Source organism: Chaetodon auriga, chromosome 2 (genome assembly GCF_051107435.1).
Source record: "Chaetodon auriga isolate fChaAug3 chromosome 2, fChaAug3.hap1, whole genome shotgun sequence".
Classification (NCBI taxonomy): domain Eukaryota; kingdom Metazoa; phylum Chordata; class Actinopteri; order Chaetodontiformes; family Chaetodontidae; genus Chaetodon; species Chaetodon auriga.
Genome location: NC_135075.1, coordinates 28138685 through 28162352, shown reverse-complemented (window position 1 = coordinate 28162352; position 23668 = coordinate 28138685). Strand labels below are relative to the sequence as shown.

The 23668-nt window shown below is 43.0% G+C and overlaps 1 protein-coding gene across 1 annotated transcript in view; it reads left to right on the top strand.

Annotated features, from left to right (window-relative positions):
* rims4 (regulating synaptic membrane exocytosis 4) overlaps positions 1 to 23668 on the top strand; it is a 51735-nt gene that overhangs the window by 1625 nt on the left and 26442 nt on the right. The gene's annotated exons all lie outside the window — the stretch shown is intronic.

Below are 23668 nucleotides of genomic sequence, written 5' to 3'. Positions count from 1 at the left end.
ATCTTGGCTGCATTGTCATATTCTGTGTATTTTGCACAGTTTATGTGAAAGAATGATACCACCATTCAGCGCTGAAACACATTCACTTGGTCTTGAATGTGACAGATGACAAACATGTTAAATAATAGTGAAAATATTTGCTCGTTTGCAGCCCTGCTAACTCTGGCAACACAGACATGACTCATAAAGGTCAGCAGGCTGGTGGTTGAATGGCAGATGTCCACTTTGATAATGTTGGCATGTACATGAGTGTGTGTGTGTGTGTGAGTCCAGTATATATATATATGTGTGTGTTGCATATAGGTGATTTCACCCTGTAATCGCTTGAAAGTTCGTTGAATTACAAACAGGCGATGAAGCTCAGAGTCTTCATTTGATGCCAGTCAATTTCACATTCAGTACTTAGTACTTAGTCACAACCTGTAGAGTTGGTTTTGAAAGAGATGAAACAACCATATGACTTCTGAGACAAAGTGAAGCAGTACTCAGATGCTTTACTGAAGTAAAAGTAACAATACTGCAGTGTAAACAGCCTGCATTCAAAGTTCTACTTGAGTAAAACTGAGTAGGTATTAGAAAAATGAAAAGTAAAAGTACACACTATGCAAAATGGTGCCTTCAGAGTGTGAAATTACAGAGGCTTCAGGGTTCAGACAAGTTATTATTGTTTGCAACAAGATAAGAAACTTTCCTCTTTTTTTTTTTTTTTTTTTTGAATTCAGAGGCTCTCCTTTTGGTTTTGTTGAAAAGCAATTTACAACTTTCTCGTTCCTGTCGGTACATGGTGACCTCCTGTAAATCCCTGAAGAGCTCCAGCCTGAGCCGGTCTAATCAGCCACATAACTGAAAACACCTGTGAGGGTCTGAGGGGCCTTTAGTCTGTGACAACGCATCATCTGTCAGAAGGTGATCAGATGCTTTGTGTGTAAAATCAAAGTATCCTCCAGCTATAGCTGTTAAATAAAAGTACAATGTTTCCCTGTGAAATGTGGTGCGTTAGAAGTATAATGTGTCATACAATTGGATATACTTAAAGTACAAGCAACTCAAATCTGTACTTGTCTCGTACTTGAGTAAATATACTCAGTTACGTTCCACCACTGACAGACTCTAATGTCTTTTCCACAATATGTTAATTTTGGTGAGTTTGTCTCCAACTTTTAAGGCTCCTCTAATAATTCCCTTTAAAAGTGTCGTGCATGTGATTTCATTTTATCTTTGGCTTATTAAAACTTAGATTTTATTCAGAATCAAATCATATCATCATAAACTCTGGTAAGATTAGACTAACAGTGTGTGTTTGATGTCTCGTGCATGTGTGCGCACACACCTGTACACACCTGTGTGTTTATGTCAGGTTTTCTATGATGAGATTGTCGGAAGGATCGAGTGTTTCCTCAAATCGGATGCATCAGATGACATCAGATGATGTCATTCGCTTTGCTCTGAACTGGTATTATTGCTACATTACATTACTCCTGATGTCCTGTTGTACTAATCCTGCCTGGAAAACTGGAGTACTGGATTGTCTTTTCCATCCAAATTGAAGTAAAGGATAAAAGTAGACTGAAAGTACACGAGAGTAAAAAAACAGGACAGGTTTTATAAGATTGTGTGTTTGCAGGTTTTAACTGTTAATGCGAGTGTTAGCTAGTGTTAAGAAGGCCACAGGCTTCCTGTTAGAAACACGTGGGTGTGGCTGCCAGAGGAATATCAAAAATCTTCATCCATTTGATTGTTTTTAACTGTAAATTGCTGCTGTTGCATCACCAACATCTTGATAATATTAAAACAACAGGAGAGAAGAAGCGGCTGCAGCTGCAGACTTTGAACTTGTTGTAGCAGCTGACAGGATCAAGGAGGCTGAAAGCACATGTTGTAGTTCTTTATATTGCAAATAAGAGTTATTTCCAATCCAATACTTGCAGCAGCTCGGTCAAACCAAACCATCCGGCCAAAACACCAGACAGCGGCTTATTTTTAGAGACACCTCGTGCACCGTTCACACCTGCTGCTTCACAGCCACACACACACACACACACACACACACACACACACACAGTTGTGGGAAACTAATTGCGTTTGACAAATCTGCTTCTTAATGAGACACAGGGCTGGAAAAAGGACGACTTTGAGCAGAAAACAATGAAAATGATTGCGACTTGTTTCCTCATACATTAGCGGTGACAAATTGCCGCTGTTCACCGATTATTTGTCCTGCGCTCTCGCGGGGGCGCGTGGCCCGGAATGATCGCAGATAACGCTGCGGTGCACAGGACTAAAATCACCTTTAATCACTCTGCTCAAAGTCAATATCGAACCTGTGCCAGCAGAGCTAATCCCCCCAAACATTGTGGACTGTGTGTCCTCTGGGTTAAGGTGCTCCCAAACCACAGGTCAACAGCTCCGTAATCTCTGTTGTCCAACCAGGAATGAACAGCAACCACCTGGACCACATCAGACCGGGACCCTTTGCTGCATGTCTTCCCCATCTGTGTCTGTCCTCTGTAATGCACTTTTTAGTATTATTACTTTTTAAAATATTATTCTTATTCATGGCTGTTAGCAGGAAGCGGTGCAGTCCTGGTCCTATAAGGCCTGATGCTCATTAGACGCCACCCGATGCTGTTTTCAGGGTCACACTCGAGGTCAGCATGCTCTCACTTAATTACCACTCTGAGCTCGTGACATGATCTGGGATGTTGTTATTGCGATCAAGCATTTTTTGTCTTGTGGGTCTTGTAGGGATTAGATACTAGCATTGATGATGAGAGATGTCCTGTGACGTCGTCCAGGATGCTTGTAGTCCAGATATCCACTGGGAGTGTTTCCGTAGCAGAACATCTGCTCTTCAGGCGCCACATTTTCTAATACTGTTGTACAAGAGCACTGAATACATGTTTGCAGCTCATTTAGAGGCTGTGCTTCTTGTAACAGCAGCGTCTCCATATCTTGTTCTTGGGAAATGCGGTTGCATAAAAAGAACATTGAATTGGTCTGTGTACATGTTCAACATGTACAGCTTATAAAAATACTGTTGCCAATATGGACAGTAAATGCAGTGTTTGTACTATTGCTGCTGGAATGGGGAGTAGGGGAGTGGAGGGGTGCTGGGTTGGCTATCATACAGCATGTCTATATATTTATCAAATTTCCTGGATGTTAGAACGTCTCAGGGCGAAACCACACGTGATGCATAAAGATCTTCGCTAAAGCTAATTCACACTGTCAGCTGCTTCCAGTGTGTGTGTGCGTGTTTCCTGACGCCGACCACGAGTCGTCTGATGAAGGGCTCCGTGCCGGGAACATCACCTGTATGAAGGTGTGAATAATTTGTTTACACTCGGGAACAGATTTAAACCTGCTCCTCCGGACGTCTCCGCCGAAAAACACCCCAACACACACGCCCATTCACCGCAGCGAGCTTCACCGTACACACTCTTGCGAACACACATCTGTATGAGCACTCATGCATTCAGAAATGTAGGTCTTCCCATGCTTAGACACACTTTTACACACTTCTGGGTACACATTCCCACACACATACACAAGTCTCCGCACACACACACACACAGATATGAAAGCAGTGTGTGAGGTAATCAGAGCGGAGCGGCAGGCCGTGGTTTGTGGCTCTCAGTCTAATTAAATGCTAATATGGCTGCTGATTGTGGTTGACTGCAGCTAAATAGAGGCCTGATTGGAGGTTAATTCTCTCTCTCTCCCTTTTTGTCTCAGTGTCTCTCTGCCAAGCTCTCCCTCTCTCTCTCTGCCACCTTTTCACTCCGCGGTCTAAAAATCCTGTTTGCAGGTTAATTCTGTCATTCCACCTTAAATTGTCTTAATCGCTCTCCTTCGTGTTTTCGCACTTTTCCCGCTCCCCTCACTCTCTGCGTTTCATTTTTCCACCTTCGCACTTCAGTGACGGGACAGGAAGGAAGTCTGTTCTCACGGCAGCAGAGCAGCAGAGACGACTTTTCCTGCCTGAAAAACTGCAGCTGAACTTCTGTTTACGTGTGTTTAGTGTCTGGAAATTGAATTTACAACAAACCTTAGTGGTTGATTTGTGGTTATGAGTCATCTTTGAGTCAGAAAGGAGCTGTGATGGTGTGAACATGTTGTTCCAGGTGCAAGTGAAATGATGAAATATGATCCAGGAAGTCCAGCTTGAGTTACAGACCCATGAGTTTGAGGGTTTATCAAACACAGCAGAGGCTCGCTCTTCTTGCATCTTGAGCGTGTTTGATTGGCCAAAACGGGCAATGAATTTGGAAGCTGTGAAGTCTTTGGTCTGAATACGGCCTGATGGTGCAAATCTACAAGAATCTGCTGAGGAGATGTTTTGATCGATCGTACCCTCAGTTTAAGTCGTCTGTGGCCTCCAGTTACAAATTCGTCCAGCTGAATACAGCTGAATACTGAATTACAGCCCACCACGCTGCAAAGCCTGCACAGGAATGGCCAAGGACGAGGACAAAGAGCTCAGGGCGTTGACCTGACCTCCAAATTCACTCGATATCAACCTGATCGAATATGCGTGGGATGTGCTGGAACAAGTCTGATTTGTGGAGGCCAAACCTGGCAACCCACAGCACTCAAAGGGTCCGCCGCCCTGGTGCCAGACCACAGGAGACCCCCACAGGTCCGGTGTCCATGCCCTGATGAGTCAGAGCTGTTTTGGGGGTCCACACACATTAAAACCATCTGCTGGTTTTAATGTTGTGGCTGAACAGCGTATATTATTATAAAAACACATTAAGATCCACACACTCTATAGGTGACACCATCCGGCAGCCATGACTTGATTTGTTGTCTCAATCATTAAACTATCTTACTTGCAGCTGTAGGTGGACATACACCTGTAGCTATAGCTTTAAAGGTAAGTAACCTTTAAATCAGGGACGGGGAGCTGTTTTTCTATCAAGGGCCGTTTTAATTTTCATTACATCCTTCCTTACACCCGGGAACACATTTATCACACTAACCTCTGCGTGGCTGCTTTTCCAGGTTTGGGTCAGGGGGTCTTGAACAGAGCTGCTCTCAGCAGCAGGTCGTTGCTTTGCAGCTCAATGATTATATGTTGTAGGTTGTCAGATACATCAGCTGGCTGCACATTAAATGGCTAATGTCCTAAAACATGTTCAAATGTTAAAGCATAGGACTTAGACACAATGACTTGTCTTTTATTTCAACTAAAAAAATTTGGTTTTTCTCCTGGAAAACGTGACACTCTGCATCTATTCATTGACATGATATTAAGCTCTATGTGCGCGCTGCATTCAGGGACCACTCAGAAGCACCTGTTTGTCTACTATTTTATGTTGTTTTGTGCTGTCCAGAGATTTTTTTTTTGTGTATGTGTTGAGACGGGAGGTTGTCCTTCCTGCTTTAAACCAGCAGGCAGGCGAGGTGAGTTCAGGACATTTTACTTTTTCCCGTCTCCTTGGTAGAAACAACACATCTCTCTCTTTGACCTGATTTACTGTTTGCTATTTTCCTCTCTGTTCTCATGTCCCCCCAGATGATCATCAGACAGAACACACACACACACACACACACACACACACACACACACACACACAGTATATGTGCTTCCTAGCAGCTCAGGTGTCAGACTTCACTGCTCTTGGTGACAGACTGAGCAGTAATTCTCCTGCATTACAGAGTAAATGTAAAACCTGAAAAATGTAATATTCACTCAGTGACTCATCACCTGTGTGACATAAACCAACACTGATTCATCTTAAAGGAGAAATCCCCCTAAAAGTCTCAGTGTTGACAGTCATGAAATACAGTCCAGAAGTTATTGTTTTTGACATGAAAGTAGAGACAGAGAATATAGTCAGAGATTTTCCAGCTGTATGATCCGTGACTTTTACTCTAAACCATTTCTACATCACATTCTTGTTTGCTGCTTCAGAAACTGAACTTCATGTCTCTTCTATGAGATCCGATCCAGTATTTGACCCACTCAGAGGCTGCAGCCATCTCTAGTAGCCTGAATTCATTATTTTGAAATAAAATATCTATAATGAGATAAATTATAACAAAGTAAATTCAGCTATTGTGAAAATGAATGATGAAATAACATTTTACAATAATGAATTTCTTCAATTATGGGACAAACTGTTGCCTCATTTATTATTCAGTGTTTTATTTGAAGGGTTTTTCCTAACCTGAATCGAGGGTCTAAGGACGGTGGATGTCAAACGCTGTACAGATTATAACACCCCCCCACCCCCTGAGGCAAACTGTGATTTTGGGCTTTTCTCTCCTCAGTAGGACAAATTGATGCATTTAATCATTAAAATTGCTGAGTATTTCTTCCCGTATCCCCCTGGCTGTACCTGCTTTTCTCTATCTACGCTGCCTTGTTGGCACGCTGAACTTTTTGTTTCTTGTGTTGATTTATGTGGTTTATCTTTCTCATGTGCTTCTGACTTGTTCAGCCTTTGTGCACAATAACAGTGTTTTTCATATAAAATCAGATTCTGCAGAGAAAAAGTGTCTGACAAAATTAAACTATTCAAGTACTTTCATGTAAAATGATACCTGTATACCTCAGTGTATTTTTGATAGACATTAGCCAACTTGCAACATATTTAGTACTTAGCGAACTTTACACCTTTTACTTTCTTCTACAGTCAAATTCTAGCAACGACCTGCTCCATGACATTGATAACAAAACATAAATACAAAAAAGGAAGCAAAGGTACGTTGCCAAAATCAGTTTTTAAAGAAATAATGGTGATGTTTTTTAGGGAGGATTTTTTTTTCCTCTCGGGCGTGTTCTTGTTCATTCTGATCTTCCCATTAATCAGCTGGAGAAAAAAAATCTCTAATATGGAAACAGAACAGGCGCTGCTGCTGCTGCTGCTGCTCAGGGAGACTAATTGAGTCTATATTTCTTTGTGTGAGAGTATGTGCCGCTGTAATTCCTGCTTGTAGGGACCAAATGTTCTCACAAGAGAAAAATGAGGAAAATCTTCCAAAGTGAGAATTTTTATTTCATTTTTTTCAGCTCCTCGCTCCTTTAAGCAGCTTCTTTAGGTCAAAATCTTTGGTTTATGGTGAAGATTGGGATTAGGATTACATTCAGGTTAGAGGTAATGTTGTGCTTTATAGGTTTACATTCATGTTATGTCTGTTTCTGAGTGTATTCCAGAAATTTATGAACAAACGTGTCTGCAAAACATGTGAAGTATGAGCCTGCAGCAGGTATTATGGCGTCATAACAGCAGCTAAGTTAATGAGATGTCACTTATTGTGGGAGGATCTGGAACATTAGCCTTCAACAAATCAGAGGACAGATGGAAAAAGAGCGATGAGAAGGAAGGAAGGATGAGAGGAAGGTGCTTGATGGATGTTGGAGCAGAGGTGGAGGGAGGATGAAGCAAAGGAGAGGCAGGTAGGAGTAGATATGGAGAGAAGGAAGGAGCATCAATCATATATCAAGCAGGGGTCACATGCATGGAGGGGGAGATGGAGGGACAGGAAGGGAGGAGAGAAGAGTGATGGAGGTGAGAGAACATCAGGGGAGAGAGGGAGAAAAGTGAAAAATTAATATGGCTCACTAGGTCTCTTTTTCCCTCCTCGCTCATTACCCTCATCTTTTATCCTCTCTTCCTCCTTCCCTCAATGCCTTCCTCCCTCCTCTCCTCCCCTCCACTGTATCATCACTCCATCTCCTCATTCCTGCTGTCGAGTCACATGGAGGCCAAGCACAGGAAGGACAAAAGGAGAGAAACATAAAAATAGAGGTTTCCAAGTCAAAGTAAATCTCGGAACGCTGCGAAGTTGCGTTTTTAATGAAAGTATAAATTAAAAAATTGCAGTGAAAAGATTTACACCTGCAGGAGTGCTGCCAGTGTGGTTACAGTAATGTGTGATACTGAAAATGAGGCAGAGAGATGCATGGAGCCGACGTCAAACACATGAGTTATAGAGGAGAAAGAGGGGAGACCGAGAGGAGGCGCGAGGTCTCTGGTGTGCTTCTGAGCTGGAGAGATGACCCAGAAAAGTCAGGAGTACAAAATGGACTGCCAGGAAAGGAGGTCTATTCTATAGGGAGGAGGAGGTGAAGGCTGCAGGTGTTCATTTGTTATACCGAGCAATATGGGAGCAGGGGAGGTGCTCTTCAGTGCGTTGCAGTCTAATGCAGGAACAATGGCCGCTCTTGTTTCAATGCAGTGGATGTAGACTGATGGAGAAAAGCTGCACCACATGTTCGAGAGGTGTGAATCATTAGAAATACACTATCAACAGACAGAGAACTCAAGAGCCGTGAGAGCACAGAGATGTAAAGTTCAGCTTGTTCTGGATGAAACCAGAAGCCCTGAAGGGCATTCAGGCTGATATCAAACCACATTTTTCACTTTGATTAATTAGCGTAAAACTAAAACTGCTGGAGTGTGATTTTCTCGGTCGCCACGTCAAAAATGTTGGACCGGATGTGAAACAACCCAATGGAAAAATCCACCCAAACCAGACATACGTAGATGAACTTTAAAAGAAAAGGGATCCGATCTGTGAGGGACACGAGGACAGTCAGACAAGACCAGAACGGAGCAGCAGTGGAGGAGGTAATCAGTTCCTTTTCTTAAGTAAAAGTACTTAATGGACTTAAAGTTTTAAAGATAAAAGTACTTCACCCACCGCACTGTGCCAGCCTCCACCTGTCAGCGCTTAACAAACTTCTGGTAGACAGGAAGCAGCAGATGGCACCTGGACCATCAGCACTGGAGCCCCTCAGGGATGTGTCCTCTCCCTCCAGCTCTTCTCCCTCTACACCGACGGCACCTCAGGAGACCCGTCTGTTAAACTTCTGAAGTCTGCATAGAGACGGGAGGTCGAACAGCTGGTCGGTCCTCTGGTGCAGTCAGATCAACCTTGAACTGTGGACGATAGTGGACTTCAGGAGAAGCCTCTCAATGCTACCCCTGTCTCCATCCGCAACTACCTGTTTCCACTGTGCAGACCTTCAGGTTTCTGGGATCCGCTGCCTCCAAGGACCTGAGGTGGACTTCAAACACAGCCTCAATCATCTCGAAAGCGCAACAGACGACGCACCTCCTGCATCAGCTCAGGAAGTTCAACCTGCCTCAACAGCTGCTGATCCAGTTCTAGACAGGAATAATCTGGTCTGACACCAAATAGGACAACAACAGACTGCAGTGGACTACAAGGACTGCTGAGAAAATCACTGTAGAGGAAAGAGTTGTAGAGGAAAAAGTACAATATTTCACTCTGAAATGTAGTGGAGTAAAAGTAGAAAGTTCCATGAAAAGGAAAGTACCTCACATTTGTACTTTGGTACAGTAAATGTACTTCATTTCATTCCACCATTGAAGCAGACCTGAGGATATTTAGACCCGACCCAAAATATATGGACCTGAACAGACCTTAATAATAAACCCAATAATAAACTGGTAACAGCGTGATAGGCCACCAATTAAAGAGCACAGCAACACATGTGGCCATTTCCCTGCACTTCACTGCTACACCCTCCGCCTGCTGCAAAGAACTCATTTCCCTCCTGCGATGATGACGACCACATGGAGATCCGCACAGAGGTGCGCAGCAGACGCGAGGAAGAGATGGAGGCGGTGGAGAAAGGACTTGAAGATGGAGGAGGGAAGGAGGCGGAAAATGGAGGAGGAAGACAGAAACCTGAATGATGGCCTTCCAGTGGGCCGACTGGCCTGACAGGCTGCTTTGTGCCAGACGGAGAGCAGGAAGTCAAGTTGTCATGTGGGCTTCAAGTGCAGACAAAGCCACATGAGACGAGCTCCACGGAGCCTCTTCAAGCACACGTTACATAATAAACCAGAGTGATTTCATTCTTGATGCCGCAGCCATGCTTTGTGCGTTAATGACAGGAAATCACGGAGAGGCAATCTGAATGTGTTGATCCGTCGAGCTTTGACAGCCACCTCCCATTGTTTGTGATGACAGGTTAAACCCTCCCTTCCTGCTCCGGCAGCTTGTAAACTCTGCTGATACAAGCGTCTGTTAGCGGTGAAATAGAAATATTAGTCAAGAGGAGGGAAAAAACGACCTGAAAAGGCCTGTTTGAGCCTTTTCTCTCCTTCTTTGTTTCACTTAAACCTTTTACTCCCCTCCTCTCCTGCTGCCTCTTCACATATCTCTATTTCCTTGCTTCTTTCATCCCTCCTCTGCCTCTCTCTCCCATCTTCTTCACTCTGTTGATTTCTTCTTCCATTTTCCTCTCCACTCCTCCTCTTTGTGTCCCCTCCTGTCAGTCTCTCCTACTGTGCGCCTCCTCTTCAGTCTTCACCCCTCATCACTTCTAATTGTCTGCCTTTTCCTTCACCTCCTGTTCTCTCTCTCTCTCTCTCTCTCTCTCTCTCTCTCTCGTCCTCATTGCTTCTACTTATCTCTCCTTACACTCCTCTCTCCTCTTCTCTCTCAGGGTTACGCTCATAATGAAATCTATACAGTTTACAGCATCTTAGTTTTTATTTTCATTGCCCTGGCGGTCATTTTTATTGCTTACTTATGCAGCAAAACGGGCCCTTTTTACAGCAGACGTTTGGACTTTTCATAGTAGTGAAAGCACAGATGGAATTAATTATGTTAACAACGGCTCTATTTGATTCAAGTATTTCCATTTCCAGCATCCTTCTCTTCAAAAAACTTTATTCATATACAGAAACATTGACACTGAGTGTTCCGATCAAGGTCATGTTGGTTAACGGAAAAGATGGAGGTGTTGGTTGGAGTCGTTGCTGACCTGAAGCGCGAGACAGGATGTGATGACTGTTTCAATATTTAAGTAAAACTTTTCTCTTATCTTAAAGGAATCATCTGACACTTTGTGAAACACTCTTATTTGCTTCCCGGTGGAGAGTTAGGGGACGATTGATACCATATCTCTCCTTTAAATATGAAGATACTGCTCACAGGTGGCTACCTTAGCTTAGCACAAAGACTGGAAACAGGTGGAAACAGCTAGCCTGGCTCTGCCCAGAGGTGACAAAATCTGCTACCAGCACCTCTCAGGCTCACTGTTAACACATTATACGGACCAATACTGGACCGGTCTCTCGTGTCAGAGTCCGGCGCTCTTCATTCCCAGTCATCAGCCTCAGCCTGCTCCCTGTGACATTTGTGCAACGTCAGGATGTCATGCTTCCTTCCAGTATGTAAATCTGATTTGTAATAGATAGGGTTGAATTCCAGACACTGTGAACACACTTATTGGTATGAAATTTGAGTTTCTCACATATGCTTGCGCTTTTTGATGCAATAATTTGTGCTCAAAGCCGTGACAGCATCAAAGACCATGCGTAATCTCTCACAACCACACCTTTCCTCCACCTCTTGTTTCACCGGTGCACTGCTGCTAAATCAAAGGGAGCGAATTCACATCGTTCAGCTTTAACTTTCGTTCCCTTTCATGACAGAGCAGCGAAGATGACCGTGTGAACTTCTCTTGCACTCTGGTTTCACTCTTTGGTGACATGTTGCTTATTAGGTTAAGTTGTTGACACAGAAAAGCTTTAATGACATTGAGTCTGTGTAAGTATCTGATGTGATTACCAATAAATCTTTTATAAAACCCCGATGACTGTGATAACTTGCTAATCCTTTTTGACATGTATTCAATTAAAAACAGTACAAAGACGATTTATTCAATGTTTTTCCTCATCAGCTTCATTGATTTTTGTAAATATATGCTCCTAAAACACCTGTTTGGAACATTCCACAGGTAAACAGGTTCATTGGTAACAGGTGATCATGATTGGGTGTTAAAGGGGCATCATGGAAAGGCTCAGTCGAGGATGGAGGGTGGTTCACCACTTGGTGAACACATGATTGGATAGAGGATGTTACTGCATGGACTCAGGAACACCTGTTTTTATTCACCTTTTAAAGAGCGTGGAATCAGAGTTGTAGTTTTCATTTGCTGACATCACACTTCTGATACCTTTTCATGGACCTCAAACTAGAGAATCATCAGGCGTTTCTTCTCTTTGCTGCATAGCTGCGAAATAATTGAATGCGAAGGTGCTCTAATTTAATTTTCGGTGTAATTTCTTGATGTGATTACGACGTCGAAAAGTGCATTAACAGTTAATAGAGTTACAAAATCTCTAATGACACCTGCATGCTGTGATAACATTTCCGGTAACTTCAGTACGTTAATTAAATGAACGCGAGGACAGACAGAATTGCTGTAAAGGTGTCTTTATGGACAGGCATAAAGCTGTACCGACTGAACCGACGGCCGAGCTGTAAAACAGCCACTTTTCTCCACATGCAGCACTTTATTGCCGACCGCTGCCTCATGCAGTCATTATCTGGCAAGATGCTGTTTGTTGCTCACTGTGCTTACGAGCGTTCGGGGGGCGTTCAAGAGCTCGAGATTTGCCATCGCTACTTTGTTTAAAGATACACTCACTAACTTGTTATCGGCCTCAGGAGTGTTGCCACGTTCTCTCTCAGCTCAGTGTTGATGTTTCAAAGTTTTATACAGCTCACACACACACAGCTCATTCATTTTGTCAGGACAGGAACAGACGTCTCTTATCAATCCAACATGTTGTACATCTGTTCTAAACTGCAAGACATTATCATTTTTTGAGCTCTAAAAATGGACTCACACCTTGTTAAAGTTAGATTTTTGGTTGTGTAGGAAAAAAAATGCGCTCCAACGTTTAAATCAATGCATTTCACAAAAATACAATCAAGAAAAACGACAGCAAATCAGCAGAGTTTGCTCACGTTAAAGGGACAAAGGGATCAAGCGGTCATAGGAATTGGGAGTCTTGTCCGTCGGGAGCAGAAGAAGAAGTCAGGTGATGTGATTATGAGGCGGCTGAAGCGGATGGTTTGGCCAACACGACCGCTGTTTGTTTCCTGTTCCTAAAGCGTGGTTATTATTGGGACCAACCCGAAACCTTAACCGTAGCACAAAACATTTCAATGCTTGCTCTGAATATTTCGACAAACGAGGCATTGTGTTGCTAAATTTGGAGGACTTAACGATAGAAATAGCAACCTACTTTTCTCTAAAATGGACTTTTTACAATGCAAAATGCTTCAGAGTGCTAAAAAACTCAGTACTCTTCTTTCTGAGTCTGTTTTATCAATCAGATTTTTAGTGTTTGCGTCTTCCACATGTGAACCTCAAACCGACAAAGTCCTCCTGATTCTGACGTTGGCTCTGACTTAAATACGAGCCATTCTTCATCAGTGCGTCCTGTTTTTCAAATGTGGGGAATCGTTTTAGGGGGACTCTTCCAGTGGCGCACAGGGTGAATTATCACGAATCACAGCCAAAGCAACACGACGTGTTGTCATCTGATACAATAAAAATTTTAAAGCCTAACAGCTGTTGGGCCATCAGAGTGTACAGAGCACTCAGAGGGAGGATGGCTCAACTAAATAAACTTTGAAAAGAAATTCAGTGATGGTTATGGCTTGTAAAAAAAAAAGAAAATGTGCGAAAGTCAAGTGGGAGTTGGGGTTTGTCCTTAAAAACAGCCTTTAGTGTCAGTATTTACTTGTCTTTTAGAGTCCTTTACTCATTTCATCAAGTCCTTGTTATAACTGAGTCTTCAGAGTAGTCTGCTCATCTCCAAAAGTCCTTGCTCAGACATTTTTCTCATTTTAAAAAGTCCTTGTTGGAGCCTCTTCTTCCATTTTGGACCACTTAGTCGTCCATGCGTCCCTGCCATCTCAATACAGACCTTGGCAGGAAGAAATCCCCACAGTGCCAGCTGTAATAGAGGATCGAGGACTCTGTTGTGTGTGTGTGTGTGTGTGTGTGTGTGTGTGTGTGTGTGTGTGTGAGTGCTAACACAAGTGCTTTTCGTGTGTGTGCGTGTGTGTGTTTGTGTGTGGTCAAAGATCCAGCCAAAATCATCTTAAATTTATTTCATCGGAGGCACCAACAGAATTGGTCCCCCTTAAAGTGATTTGTTCTCCCTGCAGCAACACAGTAAAACTGTCCAGTCATTGATCCCAAGAAAAGCGAGAGAATGAGGACGCAAACGGCAAGCGCTGGTTTTTGTGTTCGGTTAAATGGATTTCAGCAGGATCCTTTCAGTATGTCACTTAGTCTCTGAAACTTTAGGGACTGCAACGGAAAGATGTGTTAGTTGAGCTGATTTGCAGAACGTGTCACGCATTAGTCTGATAGGAAAACTTTTATGTGCGTTCACTGCAGCTCCGGTACTTTTAGCTTATCTTAGCAAGAAGACTGAAAGCTGAAGGAAGCTGCTGTGAAATATCTCCGGATGTATCTGGATGGATCTAAATCATACGAGGACGTTTATCTCTCCTTCAGGATGATCTTTATTTAATGCAGCACTGAGTTTATGACTGAATACCTGCAAAGTTAATGACCTCAGCTGCACTTTGTGTTTACTGCTATTAGCATGCTAACACACTACACTAAGCTGGAAAACATTCTGAGCATGTTAGCATGCTGACGTTATCGTTCAGCTCAAGCCTGCTGCGCCTCAGTGCAGCCTCATAAAGCCACTAACATGTTTATAGTCAGAAAGTGAGATATTGTTGTTTATGCATTGGAACTATTTCTTGTCCAACAATGTTTCCTAACAGAGTTTTTAAAAGTCTGAACAAAAGCCAGATTAGCGTTGGATGGATTGGTAACTGGCTTCCGAGATAAGTACACATTAAGAGCACAGCTTAAGAACTGCCTGAAGGTGCATTTTCTGTTAGATTTGGAGTTCTGCCGGTCATAATCCACTGCTTCAAGCCCCAATGCTAAGCTAGGAAAAACATGGCCTGGACCTGCCTGTGCTGGATACGACGTGCAGACTGATATCGAGTCCTCCTATGAAGTCTACCTCAGCTCTCATAAAATAACATTTACTGTACAAAATACAATCATAACTGATGGGAATAACTGTGTAAACATCGAGCCCAGGTTGGAAAAGAAGTTGTATTTTGATTCAAGAACAGATGAATTTGATATTATGTAGATAATAACTGAAGGTAGAAAATATTGTGATGCAGCTTTAAACTCCTTTTCACATTTTATTCTCAGAGTACCTCAGATTGTTCTTTGAAACATTTCTGGTTGAGGATTCAGTTAAATGCTGATGCAACTTCTCTACTTTGTTATAAACTACATTTTTAAGGCTGCTTTAGTTTATTTTACAGGCTCTCGTCTGTCCCACAGTGAAGATAAATATCGGCGTTTTAACTCTAATAGTTTATCGGCGTGTTGTCTTGCTTCAGCGACACAGTGCTTAACGTTTGGAGGAGCAGAAATGTGTGATCTCCCGCTCGTCCTCTCTTTTATTACCGCTCCTCGGTGATGCTGTCAGCCTCTCATTTCATCTCTTTCTATCTTTATCTCCTCTCTCTCTCGTTCCTGTCGCTCACACTCTGTCTCGTTATTTTTAATTCTGTCTCCTCTTTTGTGTCTTGACAGATTTCGTGCCTCCCTCTTTTTCTTCTCTCTGTCTGTCTCACACCGTCTCTCTATCGGTGTGTAACCACCCTTTTTGCCAGAAGTATCAGCGTTTGCTCCTCAAACCCGATAAAATCGATGCACCAGACCACAACCTCCTGGTGTATTTATATCAAAGCAATAAGGAGCCCCAGTTTGCATGGAAATGACATGCACTGGAGATATTTAAGCCTGTGTGAGTAAATAATGTATAAACATCCTGACGTCAGCGTCCTCAGATCCTCCCTGCTGCCACCACACTGAACAGATCCCAGAGGGGGTTTCAGGGAGGGAGGTAAACGTCTGACTGAGGCTCAAATTCACAGCTGGCTCTCAACCTGTGGTTACATTTATATTTCACCCTTTAAATGTTTAGCTGACCTAATAGAGACTGACTTAAGGAGATTAAAAGCACATTAGGTAATTTAGCCTTTATCGACCTGCACTGGTCAGCAGGAAGTGCAACAATATAAGTGAAAATCAGGTGGTCCTATCTGAGCCCACACCACCACACTCCTTACTGTTGTTCTGATTTTTTAATGATAAAAACATAAAGTTTGTCAACCACTTTGTTCAAAACTGAAATATCTACATTTGGCCATTGTCTGACAAAGTTTTCACTCATCCAGTGCAATTGAATCAAATCTCTCAACAACTGTTGAATGAACTGTCATGAAAATTCGCCTCAAACATTCATGTCACCTTCAAGGTTTATTGAAAAATGACCCATCAGCTCAGAATGATGTTCGGTACTTTAATTTATGACCAAACAATGTTCCATCAGCCTCAGCTGTGCCTTGTGTTTAGTGCTACCTAGCTAATGTTAGCATGCTAACACAGTATATTTAAATGGTGTAAACATTAAGGCCGCTCAACATCAGCATGTTAGCATTTTCATTGAGCAAGTGCTGCCGAGCTGCTAGCATGACTTTAAACTCTTTGACTTTAAATGTAGCTCTTCTAGTTAACGATTTTCATTTTGTTTTTAATATAAGAGCCATAACCTTCACAAAACAGATGAGAAGCCATCTTTTGTGTCCATATATGATCAGTCTTAACACCGTGTGTGTTTTTAAGCGACAGCGCATCAGGTCAAACTCAGTGCAGCAGGTTAAAAGGTCGTTAACGAACCCATGACAAATGAAGATTTTTATGACAGAAATGTATAATCAATACAAAGGTTTAACCAGAGTATTGGCAGCTGCAGGCCCGATCAATAACTCTCCCGCAGGTCACCGTGAAACTCCATTTACCCTGAGTGGAGACGATGGAAGCTATCCACTTCAATTTACCAGGGAAATTTTCAGGGGCAGGGAGGAGGAAAAATGATCAAGTGATGGCAATCTGTACATGCACACACACACACACACACACACACACACACACACACACACACACAGAGACACACACATAGAATTACATTCATTTTCTGGAGACTTACCCAAACCATAACCATACACACTACTCGGCTAACCCTAACACTTACTGGAGTCTCCACCCTGAAATATAATGATTTACATTACGTGGACTTGAGTTTTGTCCCCACAAGGAAGACGAGTCCCCAAACTGTGACAAACTATGTATGACCCCGCAGTCACACACACAGTGAAACTCCAGTATAAGAAGTGGGCCAGTCTTGTTCTACATGTATGTTGATTGACGGTGCCATCACATCCATGTTCCACTGTCATAAACACTTCTCCCCAGCATGCACTGATGCTTATTGTATAGATTTATCTCACTGCTGACTGTCATACGCCACTGCGCTGCTGTCCACCTGCACACTGCTGTGATTGGTGGAGTGTTTGTGCTGCTCAGACAGCGTTTGGCACATGAAAACAGTATGTCACTCCTCTTCCGCTGCCGTGTACACCTCCCCACTGGTTTATGAGTGCAGCTGCTGGCAGTTTGTATCTTGTTGCTGTGTAACATATGAAAACGATATGTCACTGTTGTCCACTGGCTTCCACGTCCACTGTTCAGTTTCAAGCATAAAACCAGCTTGGAACGTCTAATTTGATGTGTCCTTGAGCAAGGCATTTAAACCCTGGCTGCTCTCTGCCAACTGTTCGAGTCTGTAATTGGTACAGTAGCCCCCAGGTGTTCAAAAATAGCACCGTGTACTCAGCAAAACCTTTCATTTGGAGAAAGGTTAAAAATTGCTTATCTACCAATAAAGTAATTAGCTCCGACTCTTCCGGCCGGCGACGTTCTGCTTTGCCTGTCGTTTGTGGTGCCAAGAGGTTTCAAAAAGCAGCTTCTCATTCATCTCCAGTCTTAGTCATCGCTCGTCATCGACTGTAGCGCCTCGCAGGGAAAGTCATTTTTCAAATAGATGCAACTCTTTCAGTGCCTCCCAGGATCCTCCTTCTCCTCTCTTTTGCTCTGACAAGCACCTTATGCCAGATTTTCTCTCTTTCTGTAATGAATGGGCTGATGGCGACGGAGCAATTTCACTCACTGCATATCACAGTACATCTATTTTATTGAACCATTTATTCATGCATGGAGGTTCGGATGTGCAGCGCTGTGCACGGTGTTGCTTCTTTTTGACTCAGGAATGGGATGGATAAAAAGTTTTAGCCCATGATGATACAAGGAAAGCTGGTTTGAGAGATGACAGATAAAAAATGTCCAAAACTTGTCTGCAGAACTAATAGATAGCAGCATGGGAAATGTGAGGAAGAGGTCTTTCACGGTGGCTGTAATCTGTACAGTAAAATTTAGGCAGAGCGACGTCTACACGGTATTCTGTATCTTCACACCGAGGATCATTTTTAGACGTTTGCTTCTTCTCCCAAAGACCGGGCGTGTGAAATTAGGCCAAGCTAAAACGTATCATGACGTTTTATCTCCTCCTTTTTTTCCTGTGCCACCCAGAGGAGATGTGCCCTGACTGCCTTCATTAGCTTTTGCGACAAACCTCAGAGTGGAGGTAGGGGAGGGAGGGTGGGTGGGCTCGGGGATACGTCACGAGCTCTCAGCGTGGCATGGGAGGCAAACAGAGCCTCAGATGTGTGTGAAGTTGAGAGTTTGGAAACTTTATAAAGGGTTTGGAGAGAGAAGGCGTTGTGAGCAGAGAGAAGGGAGCTTGTGTGATGCCACGGTTCATCGTATGGTTATACAGAGAGAGGGTTAGGACTTGTTTGATTCGCACCATGTAACCCCCCCACTGTGCTAGAAGTGGCTCTGTTTGCAGTGCTGTTAGGAGGTTTATATATAATCCTGCACCAAATGTTGGCTCGGATGGGGGTAATTGTTTATGTAGAGAGGTGGACTAAATATAGAAATGGCCGTGCTTTCACTCTCCATTTCCTCAGAGAGGGAGATCTAAAACGCAGCTGACGTCTTTGTCATCCAACACCTCAATCTGTGCATCTTTCCCAACACGTGAGATTCAAATTCATTTCACACCTCTTCGTCTTCCCCCCTTTCTTCCTCTCACCAAGCGTGTCTGAGGGAGGGTGTTATTAGACTCTATTGTGACTAAGGTGTGAGTCACAAGTTGATTGATGTAAATGTCATTGATTGCTTAAGTAGACCAGACAACACATAAATCAGGATCTGTTTATGGTCAGGGGTGTTAAAGGTTTATTGGATTTTTTTTCCTATTGTCTGCTGTTCAGCTGATTTCATTACTAGAATCTGACCAGAAGAGACAAGCTTCGCTAACAAGCTAACAAGAAATGGGGATAAGGTAAAAACCAATAAAATCAATGTCCGCCAAAGACCAGGAATATTGTAATTAAAGCACAATGTCGATTGCAAAAGAGGCGACTGTGTGAACAATCAAGAAAAGGAAAGACTAAGAATCCACAGATGCATTGTATGATTTACGCTAGCTGGTTATTTAATGATGCTAACAGCCCAAATGCACAATCGTCACCAGCACTGCAATTGCATTATGCAACAAAAATGTGAACACTTAAGATGCCACAAATTGTCATAATATCACAGTGGAGACCGAGACAGCTTGAATCAGACAGAAGTCCACCAGGTGAAGTCTGTATATTTTGACTTAATCGCAAAGCCTTTTGAACTACTTTCCATCTCACCGCTTTGTTGTTAGCGAGCTTACAGCTCAATTATTAAAAACACATTAGATTCACACAGCAGCGAATGCACCTGTAGGAGCTAGCATTAGCAGGTCAAAAACATTAGCATTTTATGTCATCATTTTGTTAAATGGTTCTGCAGGTAGCTGAGTTTGTTGCCTCAGCTAACAGGAGCACAGACTGTCACAATAACCCATACAGACACCATGTTTACTGCTCATTTATGGTGGATGATCTGCATAACATAAGCTTGAACACTGGGTTATATTGTGTAGCTTTTAGACATTTAGCTTATTTGTGTCAAAGCTGCAAAGCTGTTCAGAGCATGTTGTGTGTTTCTATAGAAGTCCTGTATCTCCGTGTTTTCACTAATTTAGGCCACAAGGTGTGACCTACCTTCTCGGTCGGCCTGTCTGTCCGTCAGTCAGTGTGTTGGCCAGATCGGTTGGCTGAATGGGGAGCAGCTATTTTTGTGTCTGTTCTGCTTTCATTAATTTCTCTCTGCTGGGAGACAAACTAATGAGTCCTGGCTCTCTGATTGCTACATCACAACTTTTGTGAGTCACATCAGACACTTTTTGTGCTACATCACAGTGGGCGCTCGCCATCACACGCTGTGAACTACTTCGTTACAAACACAGTAGCCTATTTTCGAGTGGAGTGGGATTTTACTTCTGTTCTGTCTTTGAGATGCTCGTGCTCATGTTTTAACACATCAGATTTAGAGTGTTTAAAAAACCAGTACTACGATATTATAATGAAATAATTCGTTGCAGATGTTTGACCTTTATGGGACACTCAGAGGACTAGCTGTCATGGAGCAGAGTTGTGGTGACAGAAAGGGGAGAAATCAGGCTGACAGAGTGGACGGAAACACTTTGCAATTCCTCTGACACACTGAGCAACCAGATTTTATGTGACCGGACCAGACTTAAGATCCCAAACATGTGGAAACAAATAAACAACAACAGCTGGTCACAGAGGGAAAAAGTGGTGCGGCTTGGCTTTCCAAGCAGCTGCTGGCTGTCGGAACATCTGTCTCCTTCCACCCGTAAAAAACGGTGTTTCGGGGTCATTACCTGTAGCTGCTGTGGACTGCTCACCATGAGTGCAGCACACAGAGAGGGATTATCTCGTTGTTCTACAAGAAAGAAGCTCATGCCATGAGAATAATTTGGAAGATGCAATTAAATTCTACAAGATAGTGGCTTTAATTCACTGCATGAAATTTAAATGGCTCGAGTATGAAGTATGAACACCGTTTGAAGGATTTTTCCTCATATTTTGGTGAATAATTCACAATATAGGCCCATTTTACTCATTTATGTAGACATGATACAATAAAGAATACCAGAAAACATTAATAACGTGCAGTAATGTATATTTTCTTCACAGTTTGAAAGTAATAGCAAATTCACATTTTGCACTCATGCAGGTTCATGTAAATCTTAGGGCACCTTGAGTGAATTCTCCGGTGTGGAATAGATAAAATCTTATCTTACTTTTAAGTAACAAGTAATCCTAAATTGGACACAAATAGATTCTGATGTGAGAAAAAGGCAGAAGAGAAATTATCAGCGAGGAAGAGCAGAGACCCATGAAAAGGTGTCTGAAGTGAGGAAGTACAGAAGCTCCACTTAAATCTGAATGCAGTGAGAACAGGTGTGAAACCAGTTTGATGACGGGAAATCTGACTGGTCACGAATGTTTTTCTCCTCTCTTAACCTGAATTAGTCATTAAAGGTTGCTTGCGTCACCGCTGACTGAGAGCTAATCCTGCTTTACCTGAAAACCCAACGCTGACGCCAGCAGAGTTTTCTCAGCTGTGTCCCAAAAATGGCACACGTGCAGTTAAGTTTCCTGACATTTTTGGGACTTTCCGACCGGCAGAGCGAATAATAACGCCGACTACAACTTAAAGCACAGAAACAGAAAGACGGACAGAGACACCGAGAAATCTAATGTTATGTGGGAAGCAGTGTTGGAGACAATCAGTGAAGAAATGTTGTAAATAAGAAAAACTGTCGCTCCTCTAAATTTTAATCTTTTATCTTGATTGCCTGGGAAGATTGCCTTTCACTGCGCTGCAGATGAAGCGTGTTGAACTGGATTGAATTGAACGGAGATAATATCCCATCAGCGCCATGAAAGGGTCGCTGAGAAGCACGGCGGTTGACTTGTCTCCCGCCATTATCCACCTGCTGTATCAGTTATGTAACTCTGCTCTGCTTCAGTTCACCACCGGTGACGAGAGGTGACAGCGGGTTACACACACACACACACACACACACACACACACACACACACACACCCTAAAACTGTGTTTTAGTGTTAATTCTTTGTTAAATTAAACGTGTGTTTGTTATTCTGCTTGACTCTGGTGAGAGTGAAAGTGCAGTGAAAAGTGAAAATATCTGCGTTTCTGTCTGGGCTCGATCTTTTTTTAGCGGTCATCTTGACATGTCTGAGCCGTGGTGAAGTAATTGTACAGACTCTCACTGCCTGCAGACTGAAGCATGTCATTCTGTTAGATGCAGTAATTTATCTTCTGCTGGTATCTCTCACACGGAGCTTCTTGATGCTGCAGTGTGAAGTGAAGCAGTTTCATTTGAGTCCAAGTAACGAACAACAAATGTGTTTTTCAGTGGCTGTGGAGGGTTTTCCGGTCGTTGACAGGCTTTAACAGACAAAAATAATACTTTATGAGATATCCGTGACTTCATGCAGACCTTAAATGTTTCATAGATGCTGCCAAAGACGAGAATGACTTGTGACTGTTCTTACCACAATAGTGCACATCGGCCTGCTGGACTGAGAGTAAAGCAGATTTGGATGCTTGTAAATCCAGACGCAGGGCAAGATTAGGATTAGGAAGTGTGTTTTACAACTACAAACGTTTTTATGTGGTTGGTCAGGTTGTTCACCGGGACTCACAAGCATTAAAAGTGCATTCTGACCCAATTTTTGTGGCTTGTAATCCCAGGAGTTGTAGGCTTATGCCTCCAGAACTCAGTGTAAATCAGCATCAGGTAAATGAAATGAAATTCAGATGAAAACTGTAAATGCAGGTGAATATGTTCATGTATGTAACATTAAGATTGTCGTAGCTCGGTGAGCTTAAAGACCAAATATGAGCCAGTTGCGGCCCATGTTCGGCAGCTTGTTCGGCTTTGTTTTTTTAACACTTGAGCACTTTGAGCTGATGTTTTGCATCATGTATTTCAAGCCTATCTTGAGTTATTTAGGTCTCTGTTTGGGCCGGCAGAGTCGCGCTGAAATCAAGCTGGGATATTTCACTTGATGACATGATAATTCAAGTCTTAACACTTTATTTCCCACAACTGCAGCTGAGGTTAAAAACATCGGTCTCATTTCCAGGGCATCAAAACCGCCGCTCCATCTAATACAGATGCACAAACTACCCTTTAGCATCTCTCAGCTAACTCCACTGTAAACCAATCCACCGAGCACTGAGTAGTTTTGGTGGCGAACCCTAAAACTAACCAAAATGCGAGTGTTTCACTGCAGCAACCACTTTACAGGGACTGAGGTGCAGAGGAGCGCGACAAAGCGGCGTCGGTGTCTGACAAACTGGGATGAAAACATGTTGGCTGAAGTGGAGAAACTGTTTCAACATCATTTCGAGTTTTAGTGACGACCCGTCAGAATCAAAAGACTTCGTTCTTCCTGCACCAGAAATCAGACACCAGTTTCCATAGACAGGACTGGAATTCTGCCAGCCACATCGGGATTAAGGACAAAAAGGGATGTGGCTGCAATCAGCGATTTATCCCGGGGGGGTGGGGGTCCCTGTGGCCTAGTGGTCTAAGGTGGATGCATGCTGTACTCCACCAAAGGGACCTTCGCTGCGCGTCTTTGCTGTCTTTTCTGTTTGCCACCGTTATTTCTTCTACGTCTGTACTTCCACTTTTGATGGAAAGCAACAAAACCACGACTGTTCTCCGGGATCAAAGCTTTGGAAAATAAGGAAATATATAAAACTATAAGCAGAGTAGCAGAGACAGACTGAGGGAAAGTGGGCTCACCATAAAAAATGACACCCCATCAAATGCATCACAAACCACAGGAGAGCACTGAGCGTCAGACTGGAGAGATCCTGTCTGTGACAGCGGTGCTGAAGGAGGAGATTTCCTTCACTGATTAAATT